Source organism: Strix aluco, chromosome 3 (assembly GCF_031877795.1).
Source record: "Strix aluco isolate bStrAlu1 chromosome 3, bStrAlu1.hap1, whole genome shotgun sequence".
Taxonomy (NCBI): Eukaryota; Metazoa; Chordata; class Aves; order Strigiformes; family Strigidae; genus Strix; species Strix aluco.
In genome coordinates this window covers 28,319,501-28,330,691 of record NC_133933.1, presented here as the reverse complement: position 1 = coordinate 28,330,691, position 11,191 = coordinate 28,319,501, and positions in this window count along the sequence as shown.

Here is an 11,191-nt window from a genome sequence, read left to right as displayed (position 1 = left end):
GCTGCTAGTCTGTGAAAAACAGACTCAGTCTTTCATGTTTGTACATGAAAATCTCCAAGATCACCCCAGGAAGATACTGCACCCCATCAGGTTCATTGAACTGCCTGCTTGACTTATACCTTCATGGTCAAAAACTACTGTTACTGCTTGTGGGAGAATGCAGTGGAAAATGTGTTTTATCAACGCTTGCTTCACTGGGAGGAAATGTAATCCATGGCTCTCTGGTCTTTAGCTTGATGGTTTCAGGACATGAATGTTTTATCAGAAATTTTCCAAACAGGAAGGGACTTGTCGACCATTATCAAGTTCCTCAGCAATAAAGCAGAAGAACGTGGGAGTATTTCATTTCGAGCCTTGCACCTGGACTTTGAGAGCTCATAAACAGATGGGTATTTTTCCCATTTTGGAATCAGCAGTCCTTATGAATCCAGTTTAGACATCCTGAACACCTGGCATGCAAACAACAGAAGTACCAGGTAAGTGGACTTGGATGCATCAGGCCACTTACATTTCTTCTTGGCAAGTCAGTCTTTTTATTTTTGGCTATCCAGTGGTTTTTAATATCTCACACTACTCTGTTTAAAAAGCCATAAGAAAAACTCATAGGTGTTCAAGTAATTTTGCATTTCTGGGAAAGCAGTACTCCCAGTATTAATATAATTGGATATCTGCAGTTCAGGATTAGACCTGAATAAGACATAAAAGCAGTGAAAGTATATTCATATGAGCTCAGAAGCTTTTTTGTCACGTCTAACTCAGTGATCTCATGTAAGTCTTATGAAAAAGAACTTACTCAGGTTTTGCTGAAGTTAAAATCCATTCAGTCCCTGGGTATTCTTTTTGGCAGTGTTGTGTTTTAATATTCATATAATAATTCTTTATAGTCATGACATTGCAGACACCTTTTCAAAACACCTAAGAAAACTGGGATCTAATGATGTTAGGAAATAGCAAACACAACTGTGATAAAGCATGCCTCTTCTAGTCGTTGTGGAAACAAATAGTGAATCTTATAATTAAAGGATGTTCAACACGTCTCTAAGAGTTCTTAGCTAACAACACTGTAACTGATAAAATTATGGTATAGATATATCTGTGCCAAAAAAAAAAAAATCAATTACTTCTCAACCTCTAATTTGTCATGTAGGTTCTAGCACAAATCTCATTTTCTTAACTACTCTCAGTGCACCAAAATATACATCACTTAATTCTTGGCCATGGCTGTGTTGATAATTCTTTACAATTAATGAAATGTAAATCATAGCAATTGTTGGATGTGTCCTGTGGCCCAGGATAGCATACAACACAATTTTTAAATATTAAAGCATGACCTATGCTCATGCATCATAATCATTCATTGATGGATTAATAGCATACATCATTCTGAGACAAGGTGGCCATTTGTAACTTTTACAGTAAATGTCCCAGAATAGGGACAGTGTCCCTAGATGACACCTAGCAATACAATATGTTCTGGAGATACTGAGTATGTGTTGTTACAGGGAACAACACCACAATTCTAGTTTCTGTTTTAGTAAATCCTGAGCATTACCTGGGTTTAGCTGTTTAACTGGTGTTTTCATGCTTAGACTGTTGTGCTAAAGGTCTCCTAAGAACAGAAACAGTGCTAATCATGAAATGTAAAGGGAGCTATCAACAGAGTAAAAGCCCCCATCTCCACATAAGACCTTTTCCATAGAGATATATTTGAAGTTATGAACTCTGTGCTCTATGTTGGTAAGAAAGTTTCTATTTTCACATGCATTAAAACAGTGAAATCACATGGGTTTTATATATAAAATTCTTACCCAAAATTTTTAATGTTTTTGGCCAGTTTATATGAGTTTAAGAAGGACTTGTTAGAACAGATACCAGTATTTCATTGTGGTACCCAGCAATGATAGACCCGGGCATAAAAGAGTCCCAAGTGTACCATAATATAATCAAGAATATTCCATTTTTCTCCAACATATCAAGAGAAATCCTCACCTTCATGAGGTCACTGCAATTTTTGCAGTCAATCACATTGATTCATCTACCAGTCTGCATGAAACCCTGTTATGAAGTATGTTTCATTAATAATTTCTGGGTAGAGAACTATATTAAAAGGCCAAACACTGTAGTTTTCAAAATTAAGTTATTCAACAGCAGGAAAAAGTGTATTTCTGTTGGAAGAATTTCAGAGGTGCAAGTGGCTTCTTTGGATATGATATGTCTTTTAGCAGTCAAAACACTGTGCTAATTTCAATAAATAGCTTGCCTTTCAAATCGTAAGCAGAAGCCATTGTTGCAAGGTCTCTTGAAGATCTCATATAGCTTACATCCCTAGAGGTTGAAAGCTGGGAAACTTGGAGCCTGTGAAATGATATCTAGAGCATCGATAATCTGTAGACAAAAATCAGGGGATGCCTGTATCAGGAAAATGTAGAACATGTCTTTTTCTCAAGTGAAAGAAGGTTCTTGGAAGCAGGACTGCATTTGTGCACATTCCCAGATTCTGTATGGGGAAAATAAAGGAGGGCTGGTGGGGGGAAGCACTGCAGCTCAGTTGATGTAAGGTTTTTGTAATGGAAACTGAAAACCTAGGTGAACCAGCACAGTCTTCCCAGTATTATGTAAGAGAAAAACTGATTACTCAGTCACTAGCAGAAGATGGTAAACTTCCATATCTCTTCAGTAAGGTTTTGTATTGCTCATGAAAGCATTTCTGTGTGGATAGTTTCAAAATAAACACTAGAGCATGAAGTTAAGGCTGTAATATTATAAATATCTCTCACCATCTTCCTCTGTTTCTGTAGTGAATGTTCACCATTTGAGTTGCCACGTGGTTTTTCAAGGAGGTTTCCATGGCTTGATATCAGCCTTCAGGATTTCATGGGATGGTGCAGCACTGTTCTGCTGCCTTGTGTGATGAGATGTACCTACCTCCCTCTCAGCCACACACCATCTTTTTTGAGACAGGAGAGAGATGGCAAGTCCAACTCAGAAAACATCATGCTATTCAGATCTTGAAGTTGGCACTAAAAATATGGCAAATGTTATCCTGTTTCAGGGCATGATTATGGCCCTCAGTGAGGTCTGATGAATTCAGGAGAAAGGCTTACTTTATGAAAAGAGTATAAAGGATATAAACAGTCATATTGTTGTGCAGATGCGTGTTGATTGGGAACTGGGAAGAGACCTCCAGCTTACATGAGACAGTAAGAAGCTCACCTCAGTGGGCTGTAGGTAAAAGGCTCCCTCCTGCTCATCTCCAGCACACTAAGGCACTCACCAGTGCCAGCGGGACAGGAGAAAGCAGATACAAAGCAGAGATTGTATCTGGAGTGTGATTTTTAAACCAGTTCCGTATTTACATGTCCACCAGACAGCCCTGGTGAATCTGGTGGCAAATGTGGGCAGATTAAAATGTCTGTCTTCTGGAAAAATCCTCCTCCCATTAAATGTGCAGGAGAATAAAAACATCATAATGAAATTTTTAGAATTTGAATGAGATTAAAATAAAATGATGTTGCCTTTGTAATCCTTAAAATGAAATCCAGAGCACTCCAAGACAAAACTAAGGAAACATATGTCAGAGCAGAAGCAATCTGGGCAAAAATGGGATGTTACTAGTAATAATGCAGTATTTATGATATGGAGTTCACTTTCACCTGAAGTAGGATTTGCTATTTTGATACAGTTTGTGTCGTTTGTAGATTATTGCTCTTAAACTATGTATGTTGATTAAAAATCAGTGGGTCCAGCACCAGCCTTGTTACAGATGGTATGCAGAAAGTGTTTCTATTTATTTAAACATTTACTTCGTATTTACAGATGTGTAATTGAGAATGGTGTTGGAACCCCCTACTGTACAGGTAGATAAGAAACAAGCCAATATTTAACCAGTTTTTAGTAAGTAAATGTACCTGTCACAAATAACTGAAAGGCTTTAACAGTTGTCTTAGCAGGGAAGCTGAATGAAGTTGAACTGGGAGAACTCTATACCAGACAAGGCTGAGGCATAAGGTTAAATATGTATTTCACCTGTTCTTTAATTCTTTCCTGGGAAAGGAAAGGACTTTTCTATCCAGAGTGATTAATTAGACTTCTTTCACATGGGCTTAAAAAAAAAAAAAAAAAGGAGTAAGATCTTTAGAGTCAAGTGAGTCAATATGTTGTCAGCAGTAATTTGCAGTGTTGATGTATAGCATCTCACAGAAAATGATCCATGAGAGATTGACCATGTGCTAGAAGGAATTTCAGGACATAATGATAATTTATTTGAAGGAAGGAGAATAACCATAATTAAAATACGACCCAAAAAACCCCCTACAACCTGAAAACAGCAATAATAACAGCACAAGAAGTAAAAGGACATGCAGTATGTGAGAATTTTAATATGATAAATCCAGGACCTTTAGCCATGTCCTTAAATGCACTGCTTTCAAATTTCAATCCTCCTGATTGCTAGGAGAACCTTGAAACATAGAATATGAAGGAGTGGTGTCTCTTCAGTTTAGCTACTCCAGATGGAAAACAAAAGAAGAGCAATACAATTCCAAGTACCGATCAAGCAGCAATCTCCATAAGAGGAAGAGTTAGCCCCTTTTCTGAGCCTTAGGCTAGCTGCTATTTCATGTTTAGAGGGCCAAAGCCTGATTAATCCTGGCAGAGGTGCCATAATGTATATCAGAGGGAAGGGGTGTTTGGAATCCCTCATTTGGCCTTTTCTGGCCTTCTGTACTAGTGCGTATTAAAAATTTATCAATTCCGACTCTTAATGCTTGATTATCGTTACATTGCAAGTGCAATAAAAATGGAATCCAAGTGTAAATGAGGATCAGTCCCGTCAACACTTACAATTAAGATTTTTGAGCATAACAGTGATATAAATGTTTTTGCTATGTCTCACTCCTGTGGGCTATAGAGATAGTCAGAATGCTTTCCATCAGAGCAGAAAGATAATGCTACCCTAAATAGTCACAAATACAGATTTTTCTTCTTGAACGTTTCTTGTCATCAGCAATATTCTTGAAAAACTCAGCATTTTATTTTCTCAGTTTCCAAATGGATGCTTCTCTCTCCCCAGGTAGCAGAGAATAATTTAAAGTGAAATTCCACTTGTACGTGAAGATGCACACATCACTCATGGTACCCACTGAAGGTTTATGCAGGACCAGGTTCAAGAAATGCAGTGTTTCAGGACTAAGGCCAAGGATACAGCAGAGAATGATACTGTCCATAAAACACTCCTGAAAAGACTACAATAAATTTTAAACCCATAGGTAATATACTATTTATGTATGTACACTTTGCCCAGCTGAGTTTTGAATATCTGCAGGGATGGTCATTCTCAGTCCCTGAGCACCTTGTTTCAGGGCTTAAACAGAACTTTTTTCTTATGTCCATCTGGAATTTCCCTTGCTGCAATGTTCAAAAATTGCCTCTCATTCTTTCTCTTTGTACCACCAAGAGGAGTCTAGCTGCCTTCTTGATAGACCCTGTTTAGCAGCAGATGGTGTAAACATATCTTCAAGGCGAAGTCCAAGTTATGTAAAGATTTAGTTATATACTTATTTCGTCTATTTAATTGCACATAAATTTAATGAATTTATAAAATGCACCTAACATTATGTACAATTTATGCTAGTATAAACTGGGTACAATGGAGTACAGTTCTGTTAAGATTAGCTGTTCAGAGTGATTTTTATAATTTTAATCTTTAAAGTTTAAACTCGTAAGTGTCTCCAAGAAAGAGATATTATTACATACAAAGGGCTAACATCTTTTGAAAATGTAGTATTTGCACTCCATTGAGATGACAGTCTGGAATAAGTATTAATAAGTGATAAAAATATGCAATACAATCACTAGATGCTCTATGACTTCAGTTTTGGATGGATTCTGACCCCTGTATAAACTGATTGCCGTTTTCCCTTAGTCCCATAGACATTAATAGTCTCATTAGAAATGTGAGTCTCAAATTGTGAAAAATTGCCTCAAAATGGAGAAAAAAAAAATCTCATTTTCTCCCTCTCCAAATGAAGTATTATATAAAACTACAGTTCAAACACATATTTTATTTTAGTTGCTTGGGCTTCTTGGGCAGAAAGTCTGCACTGGCAAACAGAGCCAGTGGTGCATGTGTGCCTGTGTTTTACGGGGCCCTGTGATTTATTGAGTAGTCTGCTACAGCCAGTTGGCAAAAGCCAGCTGGAGGATGCCCAACACCACAAGGATGCACCAGATTATGTGCTCATATTGAGCCTGGTCATTTTGTGCATGTGCAACTGCTCTGTGTGTGCGGGCTTGCCGCTGAATCGCGTGGGAGTCTTGGGACAAAAAGGCTGCCTCCCTTGCTTTTGTCTGCACTCTGCTCTTTTTGGTCCCTTTGCCTAGGAGCAGAGTTGGGTGAGTGATGTAGCAGAGGAAAGTCAGTCAGAGAACACTGAGGCAAAGTGGCCATGCTCAGCGCCATGGGACCAGACAGGATGCTTCCATGGGGTGTCATGGGAAATGGCCAGTGTCATTGTGAGGCCACTGCCATCGTCCTAGACAGGTCGTGGCAGTCAGCGGAGGTTCCCCATCACTGGAAAAGGACAACATCACAGCCATCTTCAAAAAGAGGAAGAAGCAGCATTCAGGAAGCTACCTGAAACCTGGTCAGTTCCTGGGAAGATCACAGAGCAAACTCTCCTAGAAGTTACTTCTTCTCGGGAAAAGGTGACTGGAAACAGCCTGCGAGGATTTGCTAAGAACAAATATTGCTTGTCAAACCTCATTGCCTTCTCTGATGAAGTGACTGTTCCAGTGGATGAAGGGTGAGCAGTGGGCATACCTTCACTTTAACACAGCTTGCAGCATGGTCTTCCATAGTATCTTTGTAGTCAGACTGGAGACATACAGACTGGATGGGTGAACTACAAGGTGAGTATCAAACTGGCTGGACTGGTGGGCTCCAAAAGTAATGGTCAGCATTTAAAAGCCAGCTGATGTCTGGTTACTAGCGATATTCTTTGGGTTTCAACAGAGGTGGCAGTAATGTCTAATGTCTTTGTTGATGGATGATGGGGCAGAGTCAACTTTTGCAAGCTCACTTATGACACCAAGGTGGGGAGCTGGGCAGGGAGACTTTCAGAACCTGGAGATGTTTAGAATTTGACTGGCCAAGGCTCTGAGCAACCTGATCAAACTCTGGAGTTAGCCCTTGTGTGAGCAGAGGTTGGACCAAATGATCTACAGAGTCCTCTTAGGACTTATTATCCCATGATTCTATATACAGCATCTATGCAAGAAGCACACATATATACATAATAAATCTTTTTGTGTGGGGCAATGTCCAACTTCATGGTAGGGACAGAGCTGCATAAGGCCCTTCATCCACTGAAACTGTGCTCCTATGTGAGCAGGTGTGTAAGATTTATAGTTTTAAATGTGCTTATTTTATTGCTTATGTGCAGAGATGTGAGAACATCTTTAACTCAAAGTCATTTTGTTCCTCACAGAAATAATGAACCACAAGAGATGCCATTAATAATGCACCCTTCTAGATGTCCTAGATTTAGAAATGGTATGCTTAACAATATTTTTAGCTATCGATCATCCTTTAAGCAAGAATTTATCATACTTTTACAAATAGTATCTTTTTGTCTCTGAAACTCTGGCTAACATAAAGTTGCTGCCTCTGTCAGCTTCTCCTTCTCCATAGTAAAATTTACTTCTATTTCATGTCAATTTGGACCACAAAGTTAGTAGAGAGAAGTTCAGAGTGGCTAGATATAGCTCATGCTAGTCTAGAAAACTGAAAATGTTGGTGGGTAAACTTTTCCTTTGTCCGAACAACTGCAAGAGAACTTGGGGGAGATTTAAACACAGTGTAACTTAAACTAGCACTCAGTTGCCGAGGTGAGGAGTTCTGAACAAGAAAAAATTAATCCAGGAAGAAACCTATCAAGAAGTCTCTCTCAACTGAATACTAAGTGTTGTTGATGGAAAGTGTATAGAAACTGAGAAAACAGAGGTCCTGAGAGAACCATGGGAAATGATCATTAGAAAATCCAGCCCTTATTACTTCTGTGAGTCTCTGAAACAAGGACAGAAACATGAGGCCTCTATATAAATGGAGAGGTGAGGTTTTGTTTGGCCAGTTTTTGGGCAAGGTGAGGTTTTCTTTGGTTGCTTATATTTCCCTCTCCAGAAGGTAAAAGCTGAATGAGTCCATCCTATTCTATATTTGAGAAGTATGATGAAAGAACATCATTGAGAAGCCTGATTCTGTGCCCTGCAGCACCCTTTAGTGACAACAGCTGTACACCAGCACCTCCTGAGGCACACCATGGTCAGAAGATGGGACCTGCTGCTGAGTCTGCCTAAGGCACGAACATCCCCAGGCTGCTGAAGGCAGTTTCCACTAGTGATCTGTGGCTGACTGAGAGCAAAGGGGAGAGCCAGAGGGTTCTTGCCCCCTCCTTTTCTGCTCAGTCCAGACAGCTGGCAGCTCTGTGGTTGTGTTAGGTCCTGCAAGGATCTTCGTGCTCTCTGGATGCAGGGATGAGAAAAGGACCATAAAGAAGATAGGTGGTGAAGCTGCCTTGCATGGCATCTTGACAGATGTGAGCTGTGAGGATGTCCACTACCAGTAGGGCCCACGCTGTTGGTTATTGTAGCAGACAAAGAATTACTGGATAATCTGTTGTGCTTCGATTACTACTAATTAGGTATCTATACTCTGATTCATTTGGTGATATTTCTGTTCCTTAATTCCTGCAAAAATAAAATAAGAAGTTCTAAACCCAATTATTTTGTTTGTAATGTAATTACCACTAATGAACAGCTGCCAAAAAGACAATTTTATCTAAATAGTTTAATAACAATTTGCCAATGGACAGCAGTGTAAATGAGCTGTCTGTTATGCAGCACTTTTTTAAATTAAAACAAAAAAAAGCCAGATCTTTTTCTTCTCCTGATTTTGATCTTGCATAAACTGAATTGAACAGGCATTTAAAAAAATCACTGTAAGCTTATACACAAGATTGTCACTGATACGTGATTTAGGAAAGGAGCCAGAGGTTAGAGAATGTAACTGCTCAAAATCATCTATGTGCTTTATGCTGCCAACTTGCATACAGCTGAGAGTAAATGAGGTGACAAGGCAGCTCTACATAGGGATGAGTGTACAAAGTTTGAAGCTTGAATATCTTCTCGAAAACACACGTAAGTCTGTGCCAGAAGAGAGAATGGGTACTCAGGCCAAGATCAACCCAGAACCCTGCAAGCAGACACAATACTGTTGCTTAGCACTGGGAGCCAGTTCAAAGCAAATCTTCCTGACCCAGCAACAAAATGTCTAAATTCTTACTCTTAAACCCAAGTGCAGCATGCAGGTAATTTGCTGCGAAATCTTGACCAGTAAGGTACCCTGTTTCAAATGTTTATGTATTTACCTTACAATTGATTTAATCTGGAAAAGCAGTCTTCTGTATAACTGGATCTGCTTGCAGGGCTGATTTTACGTTTTCCACGTATTTCTTTTTCTGCTTTAAATGCATCAGTTGTGTTGCTAGAATGTCTGACTGCATATGCTGCTGAAAGCATGTATTTGAGAATGTCTCAACAACAACCCATAAACAACCAGAGAAGAAACTGGTTCTTCAGAAGACAGTTCCTTCTGTGCCCTGCCCCTGTTCAGCTGTCATTTTGAGAAGGCGGGTGGGACGGCAGCGCTTTGAGGTGTTACAGAGTGGAGAAAGGTTGAGGTACTAGACCAAAGTCCTTTAAAAAAGAAAAAAGGGGAAAAAAAGAAAACCAAATCAAACCAAACCAAACCTTGTGAGTTATTTGAAACCCATTAGCTTGTCTCGGGAATTTTGGAGCGGGGGAGATGTTGCTGATTTCAGTTGTTTTGGAGTGGTGATGGTTTCTTGCATGCTGGAAGTGTGTGTGCCCAGCCTCTCGGATGCTGGGGTCCCCTTCCAGCACGCTGCTCATCCGCCTTGCCTTGCACCACTTGCAGCCTTGTCTGGGCGGATCTTGTGCGCAGCTCCTGGTGGTTGCCTGTCCTTTGTTATTTTAGGTGGGACAACAGAGAAACAGTGCGCTTTAGTTCATCCCAGTATCTGCAGAACCAGCACGATGTCCAAATAAACATTTTTATCCCTGCAGGAGTTTGGCAGCTGATTTGCTCCCAGGAAATTCAGAATATCTTTCCCAGACCAAGCAGAAGCAGATATTACTGTAGCAGTGCGAGAAGCCAGATTTATATGATTGCAAAGGAGAAATTCCAAAGAAAGGAGTATCTTGAAAAGAAAGAGAAGTAAGGGCATGTGTAGGTTTCTTGTCACTGTGATTTCTGCACAGAAGAGTTCAAACCGTGGTCAGAGCAAGCAGTGTGGCAGAATGCAGGGACATAGCAGAATGGGGTCAAGGGATGATTTCTGCTTGTTGAAATAGTGCTGAGTGCTGGTACAGGACTAATTACAGTTTATAAGGCTGTTTAATTCAGCATATTAGCAGCAGGACTCTTCTTTGCATGTAGATCCTTTTAATAATGTTCAATATATGACAATTTTAACTTTCTAATAGAGATCAGACAGTGCTCTACATATACCTTCTGCTGTTTTAATGTAATAACATTTTGCGGTTATTGATTTACCATACCATCTTTTAAAGAAGACAAAATGCTTACCTGTGTTAAAATGTTTAGTTCAAATAATCTAGATAGCAAATGCTTTTGCTTGATAGCCCATATTGCCACCAGATGCAAAATGTCATATGGTCCTTGGTTTCAGGAATCATGCACTGAAGTCCACCTTGGTGTAACCACGAGCAGAAGCAAATGGGTGTGAAGTGGGACACAGGGCAGCAGAGGATGACTGTGCATTTTAAAAGTTGCTGGGTCCCTTTTTACATGATGTGGATGGTCTAATTCATTTGATGCTATGTTATTTTTATTCTATCAATCCTCTTATTTATTTTTCTTCTTTTTTTTTTCTTTTTTTTCTTTTTCTCCTCTCTGAAGGGAATGGAGGCTTATGAGACCATGCTATGCAGGACTGTGATACATTTGCCTGTGCATCCATTCCTTTCCTAGAAGCTTTTTGAATCCATCAGTTACTTTCAATACAATTTAATAATGGGGTTTCTCTAAGGCCCATGGAAACAGGTAGGCAGATAAAGGTAGAGAACAACTGTGGCTCTCTTACCACCTAGG